The following is a 22,091-nucleotide window of genomic DNA, read 5'->3' as shown; positions in this document are numbered from 1 at the left end:
TCTCAAAAGCCAACAAAGAAGCAAAGTTTGTGGAAAGGAAAGTTTGCTTTATTTTGGATGCTGTCACAGGGGTATGGGGGAGGGCAGATGCCAGTCCAAAGTCTCACTCCCTACCCCCCGACAATCAGTGGGCAAGAACTTTTATAGACAAATGGCAGGGGCCCCATGGAGAAACAGTACAGTCAGCTCTAATAGTCATCTTGAAATTAGTCACTGGCAGTCTGACTAGTATCATCTTAATTGTTTTAGGTACAGTTAATCTTTGGGTCCAGGGCTGATTTCTTCCCATTTCCTTGAGGCAGTTCTCAAAATTGTGGCAGCTTATAGCTAGAGCTTCCCTGGTGGCTCAGAGGTTAAAGCGTCTGTCTGCAATGTGGGAGACCTGGGTTCAATCCCTGGGTCAGGAAGATCCCCTGTAGAAGGAAATGGCAACCCACTACAGTATTCTTGCCTGGAGAATCCCATGGACGGAGCAGCCTGGTAGGCTGCGGTCCATGGGGTCGCAAAGAGTTGGACACGACTGAGCGACTTCACTTACTTACTTATATCATAGCTACAGTCTGGTCATAGTATAGTTAACTTCTTCCACCTGGTGGGGGTTTCAGTATCTATAAGACAGCTCACAGGATATGGTTCCGAATAGGAGGAACTGAAGGAGGAACTAAGGGTCCTTGAATTTGCTTACCAACTAAACTACTGTTGTTTTGTCCTGTTTGACTGTTTTCCTTTGCTTCTGCATTTTCTCACTTCTCTGATTAAACTTATCCTTTGGCTAAAGTTTTCCTATAGACAAAAGGCCATTGGAGGACCTGGGGGGAAGGCACATAGGGTCCTACTCCATTTCAACCTCATTGGGGTTTCAGTATTTTCACAGTTCAGTTTGGACTTAAGGTCTAAGAGGAATCATACATTATGGCTAGTGGTGATTATAAATTTTAGAAAAGAATAAATATTTTTCTATTTCTGTAAGAAATTTAAAACTACAGCAGAAGAAAGGAATAAGGATTTCTATTAGCCAAATATACTTGCCAATATTTGGTTGTTTCTTAGTCTTTCCCCTAGAAATCTTTATGCACACCTGCACACAACCACATTCTTTTCTATAAAACCAGACAGTTTTGAATCCTGAATCTTTAATTTTCTGTGGTTTACATTTATTTATGGGCATTAAATAGTCTTTGAAACATGGCACTGTAATTTGTCCACCCTTTCATTTTTGTTTAACACAGTTTATTTTTAATTATGATGTGATGTGTATCCATGGCCATGCTTCTGGTTCACTGTTCCTTTATCTGTATTCCCAGAACTAGGATAACTGGTGAAAGGCCATATTGTTTTCCACAGGGTTTGGAATTTGCCCCCTTAATAACTGTTTGTGTGCTTATTTCACTGTCAACTTTGAGTTCCTGAATTACATTTTTTTTCTCAGTCTAAAGATAAAAATAATATCAACCAGTTTGAATTTATTTGACGTAGAGAGATGGAACTTTTTGTGTCTACTGACCATCTATTTTTGGCATTGCCTTTCTTTGGGATAGGAATGAAAATTGACCTTTTCCAGTCCTGTGGCCACTGCTGAGTTTTCCAAATTTGCTGGCATATTGAGTGCAGCACTTTCACAGCATCATCTTTTAGGATTTGAAAGAGCTCAAGTGGAATTCCATCACCTCCACTAGTTTTGCTCTTAGTGATGCTTCCTAAAGCCCATTTGACTTCACATTCAAGGATGTCTGGTTCTAGGTGAGTGATCACACCATCGTGATTATCTCAATTGTTAAGATCTTGTTTGTATAGTTCTTCTTTGTATCCTTGCCACCTCTTCTTAATATCTTCTGCTTCTGTTAGGTCTATACCATTTCTGTCCTTTATTGAGCCCATCTTTGCATGAAATGTTCCCTTGGTATCTCTAATTTTCTTGAAGATATCTCTAGTTTTCCCATTCTATTAATTTCTTCTATTTCTTTGCATTGATCGCTGAGGAAGGCTTTCTTGTCTCTCCTTGATATTCTTGGGAACTCTGCATTCAACAAAGGCCCATCTAGTCAAAGCTATGGTTTTTCCAGTAGTCATATATGGATGTGAGAATTGGACTGTAAAGAAAGCTGAGTGCCGAAGAAATGATGCTTTTGAACTGGGTGTTGAAGACTCTCGAGAGTCCCTTGGATTGCAAGGAGATCCAACCAGTCTATCTTAAAGGAAATCAGTCCTGAATATTCATTGGAAGTTCAGTTCAGTTCAGTCGCTCAGTCATGTCCGACTCTTTGTGACTCCATGAATTGCAGCATGCCAGGCCTCCCTGTCCATCACCAACTCCTGGAGTTCACTCAGACTCATGTCCATCGAATCAGTGATGCCATCCAGCTATCTCATGCTCCGTTGTCCCCTTCTCCTCCTGCCCCCAATCCCTCCCAGCATCAGAGTCTTTTCCAATGAGTCAGCTCTTTGCATGAGGTGGGCAAGGTACTGGAGTTTCAGCTTTAGCATCATTCCTTCCAAAGAAATCCCAGGGCTGATCTCCTTCAGAATGGACTGGTTGGATCTCCTTGCAGTCCAAGGGACTCTCAAGAGTCTTCATCAACACCACAGTTTATTTTATTTTTTAAATTTAATTGTATTTTATTTTTTAACTTTACAATATTGTATTGGTTTTGCCATATATCAAAAGGAATCCGCCACAGGTATACATGTGTTCTCCATCCTGAACCCTCCTCCCACCTCCCTCCACATACCATCCCTCTGGGTCATCCCAGTGCACCAGCCCCAAGCATCCAGTATCGTGCATCGAACCTGGACTGGTGACTCGTTTCATATATGATATTATACATGTTTCAATGCCATTCTCCCAAATCATCCCACACTCTCCCTCTCCCCCAGAGTCCAAAAGACTGATCTATACATCAGTGTCTCTTTTGCTATCTTGTATACAGGGTTATTGTTACCATCTTTCTAAATTCCATATATATGCGTTAGTATACTGAATTGGTGTTCTTTCTGGTTTACTTCACTCTGTATCTTCGGTGCTCAGCCTTCTTCACAGTCCAACTCTCACATCCATACATGACCACTGGAAAAACCATAGCCTTGACTAGATGGACCTTTGTTGGCAAAGTGATGTCTCTGCTTTTGAATATGCTATCTAGGTTGGACATAACTTTCCTTCCAAGGAGTAAGTGTCTTTTAATTTCATGGCTGCAGTCACCATCTGCAGTGATTTTGGAGCCCCAAAAATAAAGTCTGACACTGTTTCCACTGTTTCCCCATCTATTTCCCATGAAGTGGTGGGACCAGATGCCATGATCTTCATTTTCTGAATGTTGAGCTTTAAGCCAACTTTTTCACTCTACTCTTTCACTTTCACCAAGAGGCTTTTTAGTTCCTCTTCACTTTCTGTCATCTGCATATCTGAGGTTATTGATATTTCTCCCAGCAATCTTGATTCCAGCTTGTGTTTCTTCCAGTCCAGTGTTTCTCATGATGTACTCTGCATATAAGTTAAATAAGCAGGGTGACAATATACAGCCTTGATGTACTCCTTTTCCTATTTGGAACCAGTCTGTTTCTCCATGTCCAGTTCTAACTGTTGCTTCCTGACCTGCATACAGATTTCTCAAGAGGCAGGTCAGGTGGTCTGGTATTCCCATCTCGTTCAGAATTTTCCACAGTTGATTGTGATCCACACAGTCAAAGGCTTTGGCATAGTCAATAAAGCAGAAATAAATGTTTTTCTGGAATTCTCTTGCTTTTTCCTTGATCCAGCAGATGTTGGCAATTTGATCTCTGGTTCCTCTGCCTTTTCTAAAACCAGCTTGAACATCGGGAAGTTCACGGTTCACATATTGCTGAAGCCTGGCTTGGAGAATTTTGAGCATTACTTTACTAGCATGTGAAATGAGTGCGATTGTGTGGTAGTTTGAAACTTTAATACTTTGGTCACCTGATGCCAAGAACTGATTCCTTGGAAAAGACCCTGATGCTGGGAAAGACTGAAGGCAGGAAGAAAAGGGGAAGACTGAGGATAAGAGGGTTGGATGGAAATACCGACTCAATGGACATAAGTTTGAGTTACTCCAGTAGTTGGTGATGGACACAGAGGCCTGGTGTGCTGCAGTCCATGGGGTCACAAAGAGTCGGACCTGACTGAGGAATTGAACTGAACTTACCATCTATTTGTTGTTTTTGAATTGTCTGTTAATGGATATTTTTCCTATGAAGCATTTATAGTTTTGAAATAACTTGCAATAGTGTTTATAATACTTTGCCAGATTTTCATTTGTATTATAATTTAGTTGAGGTGTTTTACATTATATATCATTAATTATATTGAGCCTCTTTTTCTCCTGTTGCTTTTGTAATATCATTTTTAAGATCCCAGGATCATCTAAAATTCTGTGTTTTATTTAATTCTTTTACCCTTCTTTTTCTAACAACAAAGGCAGCTAGAATTTCGTTTAGTATTCAGTATAGGCTCGGTTTTTTTTCCCCAAACTGCCCCCTTTCCCATCAGGGTTTATTGAATAATTATACTCCTCAGTTCTGAACTAAAGTGCCCCTCCTTTTTTTCCTAAGCAAGCAGCTTATGAACAGCTTCCTTTATCTAATTAGTGTCCTGCACCTTTGTAGTCTTCCAGTAACATCCCCACCTTCTCCCATATTCTTAAGTGACAGCTGCGTTGCAACTGCATGGAGCTCCTTCTGACCTGAGTCTATGACCAGGTCTCCCTCCCACTCTCTGTGTGACTCTCTCACTGTATATCCTGATACCCAGTTGTGACAAACTTCATGTGTATAAAAAGGATGATTTTTTTATATAATGAATGAGGACACTATTCTTGAACATGTTTTGCTTCTGCCTTGGACACACAGCCTGGAGTAGAGTGTGTATTTGACAAGCCCCTTTCTTTTCCTGGTGGCTCAGACGGTAAAGAAACTTCTTGCAATGTAGAAGACCTGGGCTTGATCCCTGGGTCAGGAAGATCACCCAGAGAAGGAAATGGAAACCCACTTCAGTATTCTTGCCTGGAAAATTCATGGACAGAGGAGCCTGGCAGGCTATAGTTCATGGGGTCACAAAGAGTCAGACATGACTGAGCAATTAATACTTTCTTATTGTGAATATTCTGCTTCCACTCTAGAGGACCACCTTGGGGATGGGGTCCTTGAAACCTCTGGAATCTTTTTTTAAAAATTTTATTTATTTTTTAATTAAAGGATAATTGCATTACAGAATTTTGTTTTCTGTCAAACCTCAACATGAATCAGCCATAGTTAGACATATATCCCTTCCCTCTTGAACCTCCCTCCCAATCCCACCCCTCTAAATTTATACAAAGCTCATGTTTGAGTTCCCTGAGACATACAGCAAATTCCCATTGGCTATCTGTTTTACATATGGTAATGTAAGTTTCTATGTTACTCTCTGGATACATTTCACCCTCTCCTCCCCTCTCTCCATGACTGTAAGTTTGTTCTCTATGTCTGTTTCTCCATTGCTGCCCTGAAAATAAACTCTTTGGTGCTAACTTTCTAGATTCCATATGTAAACTTTCAGTTCAGTTCAGTTGCTCAGTCGTGTCCGCCTCTGCAATCCCATGAATCGCAGCACACCAGGCCTCCCTGTCCATCACCAACTCCAGGAGTTCACTCAGACTCACGTCCATCGAGTCGGTGATGCCATTCAGCTACTCATCCTCTGTCATCCCCTTCACCTCCTGCCCCCAATCCATCCCAGCATCAGAGTCTTTTCCAATGAGTCAACTCTTTGCATGAGGTGGCCAAATAACTGGAGTTTCAGCTTTAGCATCATTCCGTCCAAAGAAATCCCAGGGCTGATCTCCTTTAGAATGGACTGGTTGGATCTCCTTGCAGTCCAAGGGACTCTCAAGAGTCTTCTCCAACACCACAGTCCAAAAGCATCAATTCTTTGGTGCTCAGATTTCTTCACAGTCCAACTCTCATATCCATACATGACCACTGGAAAAACCATAGCCTTGACTAGATGGACCTTTGTTAGCAAAGTAATGTCTCTGCTTTTGAATATGCTATCTAGGTTGGACATAACTTTCCTTCCAAGGAGTAGCGTCTTTTAATTTCATGGCTGCAGTCACCATCTGCAGTGATTTTGGAGCCTAAAAAAATAAAGTCCGACACTGTTTCCCCATCTCTTTCCCATGAAGTGATGGGACCAGATGCCATAATCTTTGTTTTCTGAATGTTGATCTTTAAGCCAACTTTTTCACTCTCCTCTCTCACTTTCACCAAGAGGCTTTTTAGTTCCTCTTCACTTTCTGCCATAAGGGTGGTGTCATCTGCATATCTGAAGTTACTGATATTTCTCCCGGCAATCTTGATTCCAGCTTGTGCTTTTTCCAGCCCGGCATTTCTCATGATGTACTCTGCATATAAGTTAAATAAGCAGGATGACAATATACAGCCTTGACATACTCCTTTTCCTATTTGGAACCAGTCTGTTGTTCCATGTCCAGTTCTAACTGTTCCTTCCTGACCTGCATATAGTTTTCTCAAGAGACAGATCAGGTGTTCTGGTATTCCCATTTCTTTCAGAATTTTCCACAGTTGATTGTGATCCACACAGTCAAAGGCTTTGGCATAGTCAATAAAGCAGAAATAGATGTTTTTCTGAAATTCGCTTGCTTTTTCAGTGATCCAGGGGATGTTGGCAATTTGACCTCTGGTTCCTCTGCCTTTTCTAAAACCAGCTTGAACATCAGGAAGTTCACGATTCACGTATTGCTGAAGCCTGGCTTGGAGAATTTTGAGCATTACTTTACTAGCATATGAGAGGAGTGCAATTGTGCAATAATTTGAGCATTGTTTGGCATTGCCTTTCTTTGGGATTGGAATGAAAACTGACCTTTTCCAGTCCTGTGGCCACTGCTGAATTTTCTAAATTTGCTGGCATATTGAGTGTGGCACTTTCACAGCATCATTCAGGATTTGGAATAGCTCAACTGGAATTCCATCACCTCCACTAGCTTTGTTCGTAGTGATGCTTTCTAAGGCCCACTTGACTTCACATTCCAGGATGTCCGGCTTTAGGTGAGTGATCACACCATCGTGATTATCTTGCTCATGAAGATCTTTTTTGTACAGTTCTTCTGTGTATTCTTGCCACCTCTTCTTAATATCTTCTGCTTCTGTTAGGTCCATACCATTTCTGTCCTTTATCGAGCCCATCTTTGCATGAAATGTTCCCTTGGTATCTCTAATTTTCTTGAAGAGATCTCTAGTCTTTCCCACTCTGTTGTTTTCCTCTATTTCTTTGTATTGATCACTGAGGAAGGCTTTCTTATCTCTCCTTGCTATTCTTTGGAACTCTGCATTCAGATGCTTATATCTTTCCTTTACTCCTTTGCTTTTCACTTTTCTTCTTTTCACAGCTGTTTGTAAGGCCTCCCTAGACAGCCATTTTGCTTTTTTGCATTTCTTTTCCATGGGGATGGTCTTGATCCCTGTCTCCTGTACAATGTCACGAACCTCTGTCCATAGTTCATCAGGCACTCTATCAGATTTAGTCCCTTAAATCTATTTCTCATTTCCACTGTATAATTATAAGGGATTTGATATAGGTCATACCTGAATGGTCTAGTGTTTTTCCCTACTTTCTTCAATTTAAATCTGAATTTGGAAATAAGCAGCTCATGATCCTTGCTACAGTCAGCTCCTGGTCTTGGTTTTGCTGACTTTATAGAGCTTTTCCATCTTTGACTGCAAAGAATATAATCAATCTGATTTTGGTGTTGACCATCTGGTGATATCCATGTGTAGAGTTCTATTGTGTTGTTGGAAGAGGGTGTTTGCTATGACCTGTGCATTCTCTTGGCAAAACTCTATTAGCCTTTGCCCTGCTTCATTCCATATTCCAAATTTGCCTGTTACTCCAGGTGTTTCTTGACTTCCTACTTTTGCATTCCAGTCCCCTATAATGAAAAGGACATCTTTTTTGGGTGTTAGTTCTAAAAGGTCTTGTAGGTCTTCATAGAACCGTTCAACTTCAGCTTCTTCAGCATTACTGGTTGGGGCATAGACTTGGATTACTGTGATATTGAATGGTTTGCCTTGGAAATGAACAGAGATCATTCTGTTGTTTTTGAGATTGCATCTAAGTACTGCATTTCAGACTCTTTTGTTGACTATGATGGCTACTCCATTTCTCCTGAGGGATCCTGCCTGCAGTAGTAGATGTAATGGTCATCTGAGTTAAATTCACCCATTCCAGTCCATTTTAGTTTGCTGATTCCTAGAATGTTGACGTTCACTCTTGCCATCTCCTGTTTGACCACTTCCAATTTGCCTTGATTTATGGACCTAAAATTCCAGGTTCCTATGCAATATTGCTCTTTACAGCATCGGACCTTGCTTCTATCACCAGTCACATCCACAATTGGGTATTGTTTTTGTTTTGGCTCCATCCCTTCATTCTTTCTGGAGTTAGTTCTCCACTGATCTCCAGTAGCATATTGGGCACCTACTGACCTGGGGAGTTCCTCTTTCAGTATCCTATCATTCTGCCTTTTCATACTCTTCATGGGGTTCTCAAGGCAAGAATACTGAAGTGGTTTGCCATTTCCTTCTCCAGTGGACCAGATTCTGTCAGACCTCTCCACAATGGCCCACCCATCTTGGGTGGCCCCACAGGGCATGGCTTAGTTTCATTGAGTTAGACAAGGCTGTGGTCCATGTGATCAGATTGACTAGTTTTCTGTGATTATGGTTTCAGTGTGTCTGCCCTCTGATGCCCTCTTTCAACACCCACCATCTTAATTGGGTTTCTCTTACCTTGGACATGGGGTATCTCTCCACGGCTGCTTCAGCAAAGCGCAGCCACTGCTCCTTACCTTGGACGAGGGGTATCTCCTCACCACCACCCCTCCTGACCTTGAACATGGAGTAGCTCCTCTAGGCCCCCCTGTGTGCTTTATGTATGCTTTAGTATACAAAATTTATCTTTCTCTTTTTGACTTACTTCACTCTGTAAAGCAGGTTCTAGGTTCATCCACTTCATTAGAAGTGACTCACATGTGTTCCTTTTTATGGCTGAGTAATATTCCATTGTGTATATGTATCACAACTTTTCTATCCATTCATCTAATGGACATCTATGTTTCTTCCATGTTCTAGCTATTGTACATAGTGCTACAATGAACACTGGGGGTACATTTGTCTTTTTCAATTTTGAAAACCTATGGAATCTTATGAGGATCTTTAGCCTTCAGAGAAGCAGTGCATGGTCTTGATGCAGGGGGTCTTGCCTAGGAGTCCTTTGGTCCTGAAACCACTGATGGGTCTCTGAGCTGGGAGGAAATGGAGATGAAAAATGGCTTAGAGAGGTAAAGCTCTTAACTAGAGTTTTCTACCTGATATCTGGGACTACTAACTAGGTGGGCCCAAATCTTTGGGTTTTAATTACACTTGGGTGATTATTAGATCTTTTATTTCTGAACACAAACCTATTCATCTTTCCCACAAATTCTGATATTTCCATTTTTTTTAAAAATTTTTTATGGAAAGGCTTATGGGTTTTCCGGGGAATGGAAGCTCCTATGCTGGTTTTGTTATTTTTCTAAGCCTCATGTCTTTTGATTTTATTTATTTATTCATTTTTGGTTCTGCTGGATCTTAATTGCCATGTGGGCTTTTCTCTAGCTGTAGCGTGCAGGAGTCTCACTGTGGTGGCTTCTCTTGTTGTCAAGCACAGGCTCTAGGGCGATACCAGGCTCTAGAGCACACGCTCAATAGTTCTGACACACAGGTTCAGTTGCTCTGAAGCATGTGGGATCTTCCCAGATCAGGGATGGAACCTCTGTCTCCTGCATTGGCAGGTAGATTCTTTACCACTGAGCCACCAGCGAAGCCCCTATGCTTTTCTTGATGGTGGTATATTCAGTGTGTAGCAATATCTCTTGGCCTTTTGGTGGTCCTTAAGGAAAGAGAGACCTAAAAAAAGGAGTATGAATGTAGTTACTATAAACAATAATGAAGCCTGAAATATCTCCTTAACTTTAGGCAGGGCAAGGAACTCTTCAAGCACCTTCTGTTTGTGGATTTTCAAAATGTGTGTGTGCGTGGAAATGGGAAGGGGAGGGTTTCTCATTAATTTTGGTGGACACCTACTTCCAGTTTTCCTGCTGGAGCTAAAGCAGCTATTACCTCATATTTTACATGGGAAGGCACTGAAACAGGTTGAATACGTTGCCTACCACCATACAGCTAGTGGTGAAACAGTGTCATCCCAAACTAGGAGTCTGACTCCTGAGCCTGTGTTGTCCTGTATGCAGTACTGAGCTGCTTCTATTGGGATGCATGCATGCATGCCAAGTTGATTCAGTTATGTCTGACTCTTTGGGACCCTCTGCACTGTAGCCCACCAGGCTCCTCTGTCCATGGAATTCTCCAGGCAAGAATACTGGAGTGTGTTGCCAAGCCCTCCTCCAGATGATCTTTCTGATACTTGTTCTTATATGCAAGGAGAAGGCAATTCCAGATACACCTTTGGTCTTGTTGGCAGGAGTCTCTCAAGGGAAGTTCTTAAAATATTCTTGCTGTTGAAGATGATGTACATGAAACATTTTATAATCAAGCTTTAGGGCGGCTGTTCTCAGAGTTTGGCTCTCAGACCTGCAGCATCCTTATTACCTGGGAACTTGTTAGAAATGCAAACCCCCGCCCCCCAACCCCCACGCTCTTTCTAGACCAATTCTGGAAAGTTAGAAACTCTGAGGGGATGGAGTTAAACAAGCTCCAGGTGATTCTGATGGAAGATTGAGGCTGGCTTCTGCTTTAAGCCTCTCCTCCCATTGGCATTGCTACTTTAGTGCTAATTTTTAAAAAGGGGTTAGTTGTTGACCACGATTGCCATCCTGTATGTAAATTCTGAGGTAGCTTCGTGATTTCCTTGTGTCCCCTACTTGCTGCCCCATGAAAGCTGAAATGAGTCCAGCCAGGAAGTGCCACCTAGAGACAAGACCCACCTTGTAGAAAAGAACTGAGTTTTCATCTTCTCATTGGGTATTTGCTTGGTTCCTTACTGTTTTTAAACTTGTAAATGATGCCTATAATAAGCTTACCAACTTTTATACAAATGACCTTGCTGGGGTTTTAGTATTTTCACAGTACAGGATGGACTTAGGGTCTAAGAGAGGTTGAACATTAAGGTTACTGGTAATTGCTATGAATTTTAGAAAAGTATATATATTTCTCTTTCTGTAAGAAATTTAAAACTATAGAAGAAGAAGAAGGGAATAAGGATTTATTTCTATTATCCACACTTGCTGGCATTTTGGTTGTTTTGTCTTTCCCTAAAAATCTGTGCACACCTGCACATGCACACTTTTCTCTATGACTAAATAGCTTTGAATCCTGGTTCCTCCTTAGTTTTCTAAGGTTAACATTTATTCATTGGAGAAGGAAATGGAAACCCACTCCAGAATTCTTGCTTGGAGAACCCCATGGACAGAGGAGCATGGTGTGCTACAGTCTATGGGGTTGCAAAGAGTCGGACATGGCTTAGTGACTGAACAACATTTATTCATAGCATTAAATAATATTCAACACGTGGTATTTAATTTTAAGTAGTGAGTCTTTGAGTCTTTCAGAGAAGGCAATGGAACCCCGCTCCAGTACTCTTGCCTGAAAAATCCCATGGATGGAGGAGCCTGGTGGGCTACAGTCCACAGGGTCACTAAGAGTTGGACACGACTGAGCAACTTCACTTTGCTTCTTGTCCTGCATACAGATTTCTCAGGAGACAGGTCAGGTGGTCTGGTATTCCCATCTAAGAATTTTTCACAATTTGTTGTGATCTACACAGTCAAAGGCTTTGGCATAGCCAATAAAGCAGAAATAGTTTTTTTTGGAACTCTCTTGCTTTTTCTTTTTTTTTTTTTTTCCGGGCCAGGCAGCCCAGGGCCACCGTGCCCTCATCGGATGGGGAGCTCATGCAGGACACCAGGGGGAAGACTCTCGGGAGCGATTCACATTCTGAGGAGACGGTGACCAGGAGTCCTTGGCCCCAGGTATCGAAATAGTCACAGTCTCTCTTGCTTTTTCGATGATCCAACAGATGTTGGCAATTTGATCTCTGGTTCCTCTGCCTTTTCTAAAACCAGCTTGAACATCTGGAATTTCACTGTTCATGTGCTGTTGAAGCCTGTATTGGAGAATTTTGAGCGTTACTTTGCTAGCTTGTGAGATGAGTGCAATTGTGTGGTAGTTTGAACATTCTTTGGCATTGCCTTTCTTTGGGATAGGGATGAAAACTGACCTTTTCCAGTCCTGTGGCCACTGCTGAGTTTTCCAAATTTAGGATATCTCCAAATACTCCAAATGTGGGGACATCTGGTATCTCCTTATGGCCACTCCAGCCCCACACAGTGCCACTTTGTTATAAGATAGGCCCCATTTTTCCAAAGCAGCCCATTTTCCCATCATAGTTTATTGAATAATTCTCCCTCTTCCCCATTATTCAAAATCAGTGGCCTAGTTTATGAACCGTGTCTAGCTGGGGACTAGACTGTCTAGTCTGCTGAGACTCTCCCTGGCGATGTCCTCACTGCCCTGCACTGCAGCCTCTGGGGTGAGCTCTGAATTTCTTTCCCCCCTCATCCCAGAGGCTAGCAGTTTGGGGGTGAGTGCAGGACCTATCCCCAGAGATGACGGTGGGGCAGGGTCTTGGACCAGATGCACTTGGCCCATTAGGGAGTGATTACATCCTCAATCCCCTGACGCTGACCACATCTCAGTCAGTGAACTGTCCCCTTGTAGAGGGAGTGTGAATGTGGAAACTGTCTCTGGTGTCAAGTCAGTCTCTCCAGAGACTTCTGTCAGAGAAGCTGAGGACACGAGGGGTTTGTGAACTGGCTGAGTGCTGAGATGGTTTAGGGAGGTGATCCTGTTGAAAACTCACTGAATCAGCTTGAGAGGTGTCAACTAGTGTTCATTCAAATGTGTCAAGCAGATAATTTGCCTTTCTGATCCCAACACTTGTTAATACCCTTCCTTTGTATACCTTTTGTAAAACAAATAGATGGTCAGATGTTTCTCAGAATAGGTTTAGTCAGGATCATCAAGGAATTGCAATTCCATACCTGTAATCATGGTGAGCCATCTGCAGTTCTTCTAAGTGCTAGAGACGGAGAACTTTTTTATAGAGGGGAAAAGAAGTTGGGAGGGCTATAGTATACAGACTCCATAGCTTTCATTGGCTGAGTCAATTGGCAAGGGCCAGTAAAGAAGAGGAGTCTTTCTTCATCCTGTTGGGTGCTGCTATCAAAGTTAGCAACCTCATCCATCAAAGTTAGCAGAGGCTTTCTATTGGGGCCCACAAGGGGTAACTCAGGAACTCTGCTGTGGTGATGGCTGCTCTTTGTCTGGTGGGACATCTTTAGAGCAACACAGATCCTCTCAGTTGGCCCCTCAGCAGCCTTGGGAGGTGTTACTCCCATTCACCAGAGGCCCATACCCAGAGGTTTTGTGGCTAGTCCAAGGTTGTAACAAATCAGAAAGTGGCAACATCTAGATTCTACACAGGAAGAGTTCCACCTGAGGCACATTGAGTGGAATTTTTTTCTCATTTAATTAAAAAAATAGTAATAAAATGCATACAATAGAAAATTTACCATCTGAACTATTTTTAACCATCTGGTTCAGTGTTTTTAAGTACATTCACATTATTGTGCAACCAATTTCCAGAACTCATCTCATCCTGTATTAATGTGCTGTCAAAGATTAACTCCCAACTCCCCTTTCCCCCAGCCCCTGACAACCACAGGCCCACCTTGTTTCTCTCTGAACCTGACTGCTCTCAGTACCTTCATGTAAGTGGAATCAAGCAGTGTTTTGTCATTTGTGATACACCGTGCTGTGCTTAGTCACTCAGTGGTGCCTGACTCTCTGTGACCACACACACTATATAGCCCGCCAGGCTCCTCTGTCCCTGGGGATTCTCCAGGCAAGAATACTGGAGTGTATTGCCATACCTTCCTCCAGGGGAATCTTCTCCACCCAGGGAAGATCAAACCCAGATCTCCTGCACTGCAGGTGGATTGTTTACCATCTGAGCCACAAGGGAAGCCCGCAAATACTGGAGTGGGTAGCCTATCCCTCCTCCAGGGAATTTTCCTGACCCAGGAATCGAACCAGGGTCTCTCCGCATTGAACACGAATTCTTTACCAGCTGGGAACCAGGGAGGCCCTCATCCTGTATAAGTGTATTATCAAACACTAACTCCCCTTCTCCCCTGTCCCCTTCCACCCAGCCCCTGACAACCACAGGGCCACTTTGATTTTTTTTTTTTAATTGGAGGCTAATTACTTTACAGTATTTTTGCCATACATTTACATGAATCAGCCATGGTTGTACATGTGTTCCCCATCCTGACCATCCCACCCCATCTTATCTCTCAGGGTCATCCCAGTGAACCAGCCCTGAGTGCCCTGCCTCATGCATTGAACCTGGACTGGCAATCTGTTTCACATATGATAATATACATGGTTCAATGCTATTCTCTCAAATATTCTCTCCCTTGCCTTTTCCCACAGAGTCCAACAGTCTGTTCTTTACATCTGTGTCTCTTTCGCTGTCTCACATATAGGATCATTGTTACCATCTTTCTAAATTCCATATATATGCATTAATATACTGTATTGGTGTTTTTCTTTCTGACTTACTTCACTCTGTATAATAGGCTCCAGTTTCATCCACCTCATTAGAACTGATTCAAATGCATTCTTTTTAATAGCTGAGTAATATTCCATTGTGTATATGTACCACAGCTTTCTTATCCATTAATCTGCTGATGGACATCTAGGTTGCTTCCATGTCCTGGCTATTGTAAACAGTGCTGCGATGAACACTGGGGTACACGTGTCTCTCTCAATTCTGGTTTCCTTGGTGTGTATGCCCAGGAGTGGGATTGCAGGGTCTTATGGCAGTTCTATTTCCAGTTTTAAAGGAATCTCCACACTGTTCTCCATAGTGCCTGTACTAGTTTGCATTCCTCGCAACAGTGTAAGAAGGTTCCTTTTTCTCCACACCCTCTCCAGCATTTATTGTTTGTAGACTTTTTGATAGCAGCCATTCTGACCGGCATGAGATGCTACCTCATTGTGGTTTTGATTTGCATTTCTCTGATGATGAGTGATGTTGAGCATCTTTTCATGTGTTTGTTAGCCATCTGTATGTCTTCTTTGGAGAGATGTCTGTTTAGTTCTTTGGCCCATTTTTTGATCGGGTCATTTATTTTTCTGGAATTGAGCTGCAGGAGCTGCTTGTATATTTTTGAGATTAATTCTTTGTCAGTTATTTCATTTGCTATTATTTTCTCCCATTCTGAAGGCTTTCTTTTCACCTTGCTTATAGTTTCCTTTGTTGTACAAAAGCTTTCAAGTTTAATTAGGTCCCATTTGTTTATTTTTGCTTTTATTTCCATTACTCTGGGAAGTGAATCATAGAGGATCCTGCTGTGATTTATGTCAGAGAGTGTTTTGCCTATGTTTTCCTCTAGAAGTTTTATAGTTTCTGGTGTTACATTTAGATATGTAATCCATTTTGAGTTTATTTTTGTGTATGGTGTTAGAAAGTGTTCTAGTTTCATTCTTTTACAAGTGGTTGACCAGTTTTCCCAGCACCACTTATTAAAGAGATTGTGTTTTCTCCTTTGTATATTCTTCACAGGGCCACCTTGTTTCTCTCTGAATCTGACTGCTCTCAGTACCTTCATGCAAGTGGAATCATGCAGTGTTTTGTCACACACTGTTTTACATCCCCTACCATCAGTGTGTAAGGGTTCCTGTTTGTCCACGTCCTTGCCAAACCTTCTTTTCTCTTTTTTCCCCCTATAGTATCCCTCCTAATACATATGAGGTGATATCTCCTTGTGGTTTTGGTTTGTATTTCCTTAATGATTAGTGATGAGAATCCTTTCCTGTGCTAAAAGAATTTTAAAAAAGGCCTTTCAGGGTAGGTCCCAGTGCTAATTCCTTGAGTGTTTTCTGTAGGGAATGACTGTAGGATAAATGGGCTAACTTGTTTCAAACCTGTTTAATGGTGGTGCTCACTGATAACTTTTGTTTTGGAAGGAGATTCAGACCTAGATATATTAATGGTCTTGGAAATGCTGAACTGAAGTGGAAAAGGAGATGGGGACAGATAGTTGAGGTACTGGGTCACCAGTACTACTGCTGGGACTAGAAACCAGTCTTTTGACTCCTGGACTGGGGTTCTTTAAGAGTACCTATCTACTAGAATTAGCAAAATCTGAAGGTCAGTCTCTCTTACTGCTTCTTTAATAATTCATAGGCATTCACTTATTCAACATATAATTCTTGAGCATCTCCTCTGTAACCATATTATGCTGGGAATCATGCAATAAATAGGAGGATGGCTATCACCACTTTCAAGGGTGGTGACTATCTGGCCTTGGAAATTTCCTTACCCTGCAAAATCATTAAGACGGTGCTAATCTTTGGGCTGTCTCTGCATATTAATATCATTTAATAATGCATAGTGGATTTGAATAGGTTTGGGGGAGGATCCTCTGTACAGTTGCTTTTTTTCCTTTTATAGTTAATAATTTTCAGAGAGATGATTTGATATTATATAACTATTATACATGCTGTCACTTCAGTCATGTCTGACTCTTTGTGACCCTGTGGACTGTGGCCCGCCAGGCTCCTCTGTCCATGGGATTCTCCAAGTGAGAACACTGGAGTGGGTTGCCATGCCCTTCTCCATAAATATTGTGCTCTATATCAAAGTTTCACCCACTAGATTTTTCTTCAGTGGAAAATTTTCTGCCTCTATTGTTCCTTCTAAATTTCTTTGCATTTTATTAAGCAAGATATTTCCCTTCTCTCCTGTTTATGGAACAGTAAACATAATGGATTTTGTTATTTAATGGGTTACACTTTTTCATGGTTCCGTGATTTTTAAAAAAGTTTGGATACTTCCCTTTTATCCTTCTGTCTTTCCTTCTTATGATACATCCTCAGCCACTGTGGAGAAGAAGACTTGTATCCCAAGACCACTTTTGTCCTAGTGACATGGAAGTTCTCTCAGTTTCTAGAATGTCTTGGGACTCCCCAGCCCTACAGAATTTCTTCCCTAGCCCACTATACCCACCTCCTAATCAGTAGCTGGTCCACCTCTATCTCCATTTAGGGCCCTTCTCCATAGTGACACCAAAATTAACTTCCTAAAACTCTAATCATGTACATTTTAGGCATAAAAATTGTTTTCCCCTGTCAGATCAATTCATATGTAGTGCTAGTTAGAACTGTTAATAATATACTTCTGAACCTGTATTCTAGCCTCATCACTACCATCTTCATAAAGTACACTCTATTTTTCTGGGTTCAGAATGTCTTACTGTTTCTTACAGACTGCATTTCAGAGTGGTTCTGCTTTTATTCTTGATTTTCCATATGATCACCCTGCCACTCATCTAATCATATGCTGATTGGTTTAGGCCTTAGGCCACTGCTCCTCTCTGAGATAATCACTGTGGCCAGAGGATGAGTCCTCTGAGGGACCAGGGGCTCTCAATACCTACTGCCTGTCAGAACCACCTCTCCCTCCAGAGATCCCAGTCTCGTGGCTGTAGGTGTATATGGGCATCAGAGAGACTTCCCAGGTGATTCTAATGTGTAACCAGGTTTATGAAGCAGTGACTTTGGCCAATCCGAGACCCTACTAGTGGCTGCCACTCACTGGGGGTGGGGTGGGTGGAAGTTGGGAGGAAACTACGGCTTCCTACAGTACAGTTACAGTTGTGCTGCTGTGCTCTGTTGATTGAGCAAAAGCCTTTTGAGGGCTACCCTGCTTTCAGCAATATTTTAAACTTAAAATTACATTTTTATGAATCCATCTCCTATATAACTTTGAAAAAGAGCATCACATATTTTCTTGACATCCCATTTGTTTTCATTTACAGGTAAAACTAAGTGAGCATGTGCTCCAGGGATTGCCTTCCAACACTTCTTTGTGGTCTTTGTCCACTGGATGGAAATCTCATGTCCATGCACTAGCTGCCAGCTTTCCTCTGCCTCCCATAGAGATGACAGGGGACTGAGGGGTCATGGTAGGTACAGGAACATTGATAGAAGTGGAGTGCTATGCACTGTTGCTTCCTTGCAGCACCCAGAGTCTTGGAATATTACCTGTAATTGTGTGTGTGTCCATGTGCACACACAAACACACATACAGGCATGGCTGTCCCAAGTGACTGTGGGTAACAGGGAAGACAGCCTGTGATCCCACCTACAGAGTGCAAGTGAGGAGTGGTGGCCAGGTGAGCTCCCTAGGTGTCATCACAGGCACTTTTGTTGGCAGGATCTGATCCCTTTATTTTTTTTTGGAAGAAGGATTTTAGTATCTTGTTTTTAAAATACTGAAATATTTATGTTTTTCCTTCTGGCTTACTTCACTCTGTATAATAGGCTCCAGTTTCATCCACCTCATTAGAACTGATTCAAATGTATTCTTTTTAATGGCTGAGTAATACTCCACTGAGGGTGGGAAGATTTGGGAGAGTGACATTGAAACATGTAGAATATCATGTAAGAAACGAGTTGCCAGTCCAGGTTCGATGCGCGATACTGGATGCTTGGGGCTGGTGCACTGGGACGACCCAGAGGGATGGTGTGGGGAGGGAGGAGGGAGGAGGGTTCAGGATGGGGAACACATGTATGCCTGTGGCGGATTCATTTTGATATTTGGCAAAACTAATACAATTATGTAAAGTTTAAAAATAAAATAAAATTAAAATAAAACTCAACATTCAAAAAACGAAAAAAAAAAATACTGAAATACGGTTGATTTACAATATTGGGTTAGTTTCAGGTATACAGCAAAGTGATTCAATTACACACACACACACACACACACACACACACACATTTTCAGATTCTTTTCTATTATAGGCTGTTACAAGATCTTGAGTACAGTTCCCTGTGCTATTCAGTAGGTCCTTGCTGTTTATCTAATTTTTATATATAATAGTGTGTATCTGTTAATCCCAGACTCCTAATACAGCTCTCCCTCCTTTCCTCTTTGATAACCATAAGTTTCTATTCTATGTCTGAGTCTGTTTCTGTTTTGTAAATAAGCTCACCTGTATCATATTTTAGATCCCACATATAAGTGATGTCGTATGATATTTATCTTTCTGTTCCTGCCTTACTTCACTTAGTATGATCCCTAGCTCCATCCATCTTGCTGCAAGTAGCACTGTTTCATTCCTTTTTTAATATATTTATTTTTGGCTGTGCTGGGTCTTTGTTGCTGTGTGGGTTTTTCTCTAGTTGTGGTGAGAGGGGGCTCCTCTCTAGTTGCAGTTCTTGGACTCATTGCGGTGATGTCGCTCGTGGAGCACATGCTCTAGGGCATGTGGCCTTTAGTAAGCAGTTGTAGCTTGTGGGCTCTAGAGAGCGGGCTCCATAGTTGAGATGCACCAGCTTAGTTGCTGCACATGTGGGATGTGGGATCTTTTCAGATCAGAGATCAAACCTGTACCTCCTGCATTGGCAGACATATTCTTCACCACTGAGCCACCAGGGAAGCCCTCATTCTTTTTAAAAAATATTTTATTTATTTTTGGATGTGCCGGGTCACAGTTGTGGTTGGCGGGCTTAGTAGTTGTAGCATTTAGGCTTAGTTGCTCCGTGGCATGTGGGATTTTAGTTCCCTGACCAGGAATTGAATCTGCATCCCCTGCATTGGTAGGTGGATTCTTAACTACTGGACCACCAAGGGAGTCCCATTTCTTTTTTTGTTTTTGTTTTAAATGACTGAGTAATCCATTCTCTCTCTATATATATGCACCATATCTTTATCCATTCATCTATTGATGGATATTTAGGTTGTTTTCATGTCTTGTCTATTGTGAATAATGTTTCTATGAACATTGGGGTGCATGTATCTTTTTGAATGAAAGTTTCTGTCTTTTCTGGATAACCCAGGAGTGGTTATAGCTGTATCACATGGTAACTCTATTTTTAGTTTTTTAAGAAACCTCCATACTGTTTTCCATACTGGCTGTACCAATCTGCATTTCCACCAACAGTGTAGCTCCACACCCTCTCCAGCATTTGTTATTTGTGTTTTTATGATGATGGCCATTCTGACCAAACCTCATTGTGGTTTTGATTTGTACTTCTCTAATAGCAGTATAGAGCATCTTTTTGTGTGCATGTTGGTCAATGTATGGCTTATTTGGAGAAATGTCTATGTTTTCTACCCATTTTTTGATTGGGTTGTTTTTGTTTTTTGTTTTGTTTTTGATAATGAGTTATATGAACTGTTTGTATAGTTTGGAAATTAACCCCTTGTTGGTCATTGCATCATTTGCAAATATTTTCTCCCAGTATTTAGGTTGCATTTTCATTTTGTCTTCTGTGCTGAGCAAAAGCTTTTAAGTTTAATTAGGTTCCCATTTGTTTATTTTTGAATTTGTTTCCTTTACTCTAGGAGATAGATCCAAAAAATATTGCTGAGATTTATCCCAGCGTGTACTGCCTATGTTTTCCACTAAGAGTTTTATTAAGGTCTTACATTGAGATTTTAATCCATTTTTAGTTTATTTTCACATATGGTATTAGATAATTTGTCATTTTATTCTTTCACATGTAGCTATCCAGTTTTCCCAGTACCACTTATTGAAGAGACTGCCTTTTTCCTATTGTATATTCTTGCCTATTCTTTGTCGTAGATTAACTGACCATGAGTAGTGCATGGGTTTATTTCAGGACCTGATCCCTTTAAACTATATACAAGCTGGCCTTCCATATCCCACACACACTTCATTCTTTTTTTGTGACCAGGGAACTAAGAGTGCAGACATAAGACACAGCCCCAGGGCTGCTTGTAGCATGTGAGAGAAAAGAGGTCCTGCCTGTTCGCTGTCCTCAGGACCTCTGCCTTGCTAAATGTGAGTCCACTTCTGGGAAGACCCTTCTGGAGTGGCTTGCAGCTGGTTATCAGAACAGGTATGAATGGTTTACCAAAAAAGAAACATATCTGCCTTAAATGCCTGCCTGTGCAGCCTCAAAGCAGACAAAAGTCTCATTAGCATAGGAGGTATAAAGCCACCTGTTCAAATAATTCAGATCAATAGTGAGAAACAGCCTTGGGAAGAAGAGAATCCCAAACCAGTGCAAATACTGGAACACTGAATACTTCATCATAGTAAGGAAGTGTTTCCCTGTTTGTAATGCAAAATGCAAGGATTAGTTTCAGCAGCCTACTTGATTCCATCAGATTTTGTAACCTTCTGCAAATAGAAATATGGGACAAAAATTCAGTTTCCTCTAGTCTGGTGAATGTTATGTTTGGAAATCCTGATTTGAGGTAATGGGTGAGCAGAATGGGTTCTGTTCATGAGCATAGCGGATATGCTGTATCTCTGGTTGTTGTTATTGCCTGTTTACATCCCAACAGAACAAAACATGATTTCATCAGTATCAGCTGTCAATATTTTTGAAACATTTTTATTTCATGAAGTAAAAGTGGTGGGGGTGGTGGTTGGGGGCAGGGAGGAGTACGAACCACTACAGAAAAAGGAGCCAAGAGAAACTTGACTTGGGAAGAGTGAGTGGGAGATCAAAGGGCTATAGTGGCAGAGCTGGTAGGGGAGGACCAGAGCCCGCAGTGTGGGAACAGAGCTCATGGATGCATCGGGATGTGGGGAAAGAAGGGACCAGACTGCCTTTAAACCAGGGAAAGAGGCCTCTGCCCTGAGCCTCACACTTTAGAGGACCCCAGTCTAGCCCTTTAGCCCTCCAGTATACATGGGGTGAAGCCTCTGAGAGCCAAGCAGACACACCTGTCCAGAGCCCTCTCCTCCAGACGCTCACTTGGCCGAGTGTGGCCAAGCAGCATCAGTATTCTCTGGATGGAGGTGAAAAATGCAGGCTCCCAGGCCTGCCCTCTGACCATAGCATGTTAACAAGAGTCTGCAGCCTCACAAGATCCCCCTGGGGATTACTGGCACCTTAAAGATCCAGAAGCACTGATGTAGACACTCAGGGTACCCAGGATCCCAGAATGACCTGCCCCAATGGTCCCAACTCACTTCAAC

General features: G+C 41.9%; 1 protein-coding gene across 1 annotated transcript in view; it reads right to left on the bottom strand.

The window, feature by feature from the left end:
* Positions 1-22,091, bottom strand: part of LOC133258042 (uncharacterized) — a 36,711-nt gene that overhangs the window by 11,626 nt on the left and 2,994 nt on the right. The gene's annotated exons all lie outside the window — the stretch shown is intronic.

Source organism: Bos javanicus, chromosome 12 (genome assembly GCF_032452875.1).
Source record: "Bos javanicus breed banteng chromosome 12, ARS-OSU_banteng_1.0, whole genome shotgun sequence".
Classification (NCBI taxonomy): Eukaryota; Metazoa; Chordata; class Mammalia; order Artiodactyla; family Bovidae; genus Bos; species Bos javanicus.
The sequence above is the reverse complement of the archived record's forward strand: the minus strand, read 5'-3'. Positions and strand labels throughout refer to the sequence as shown.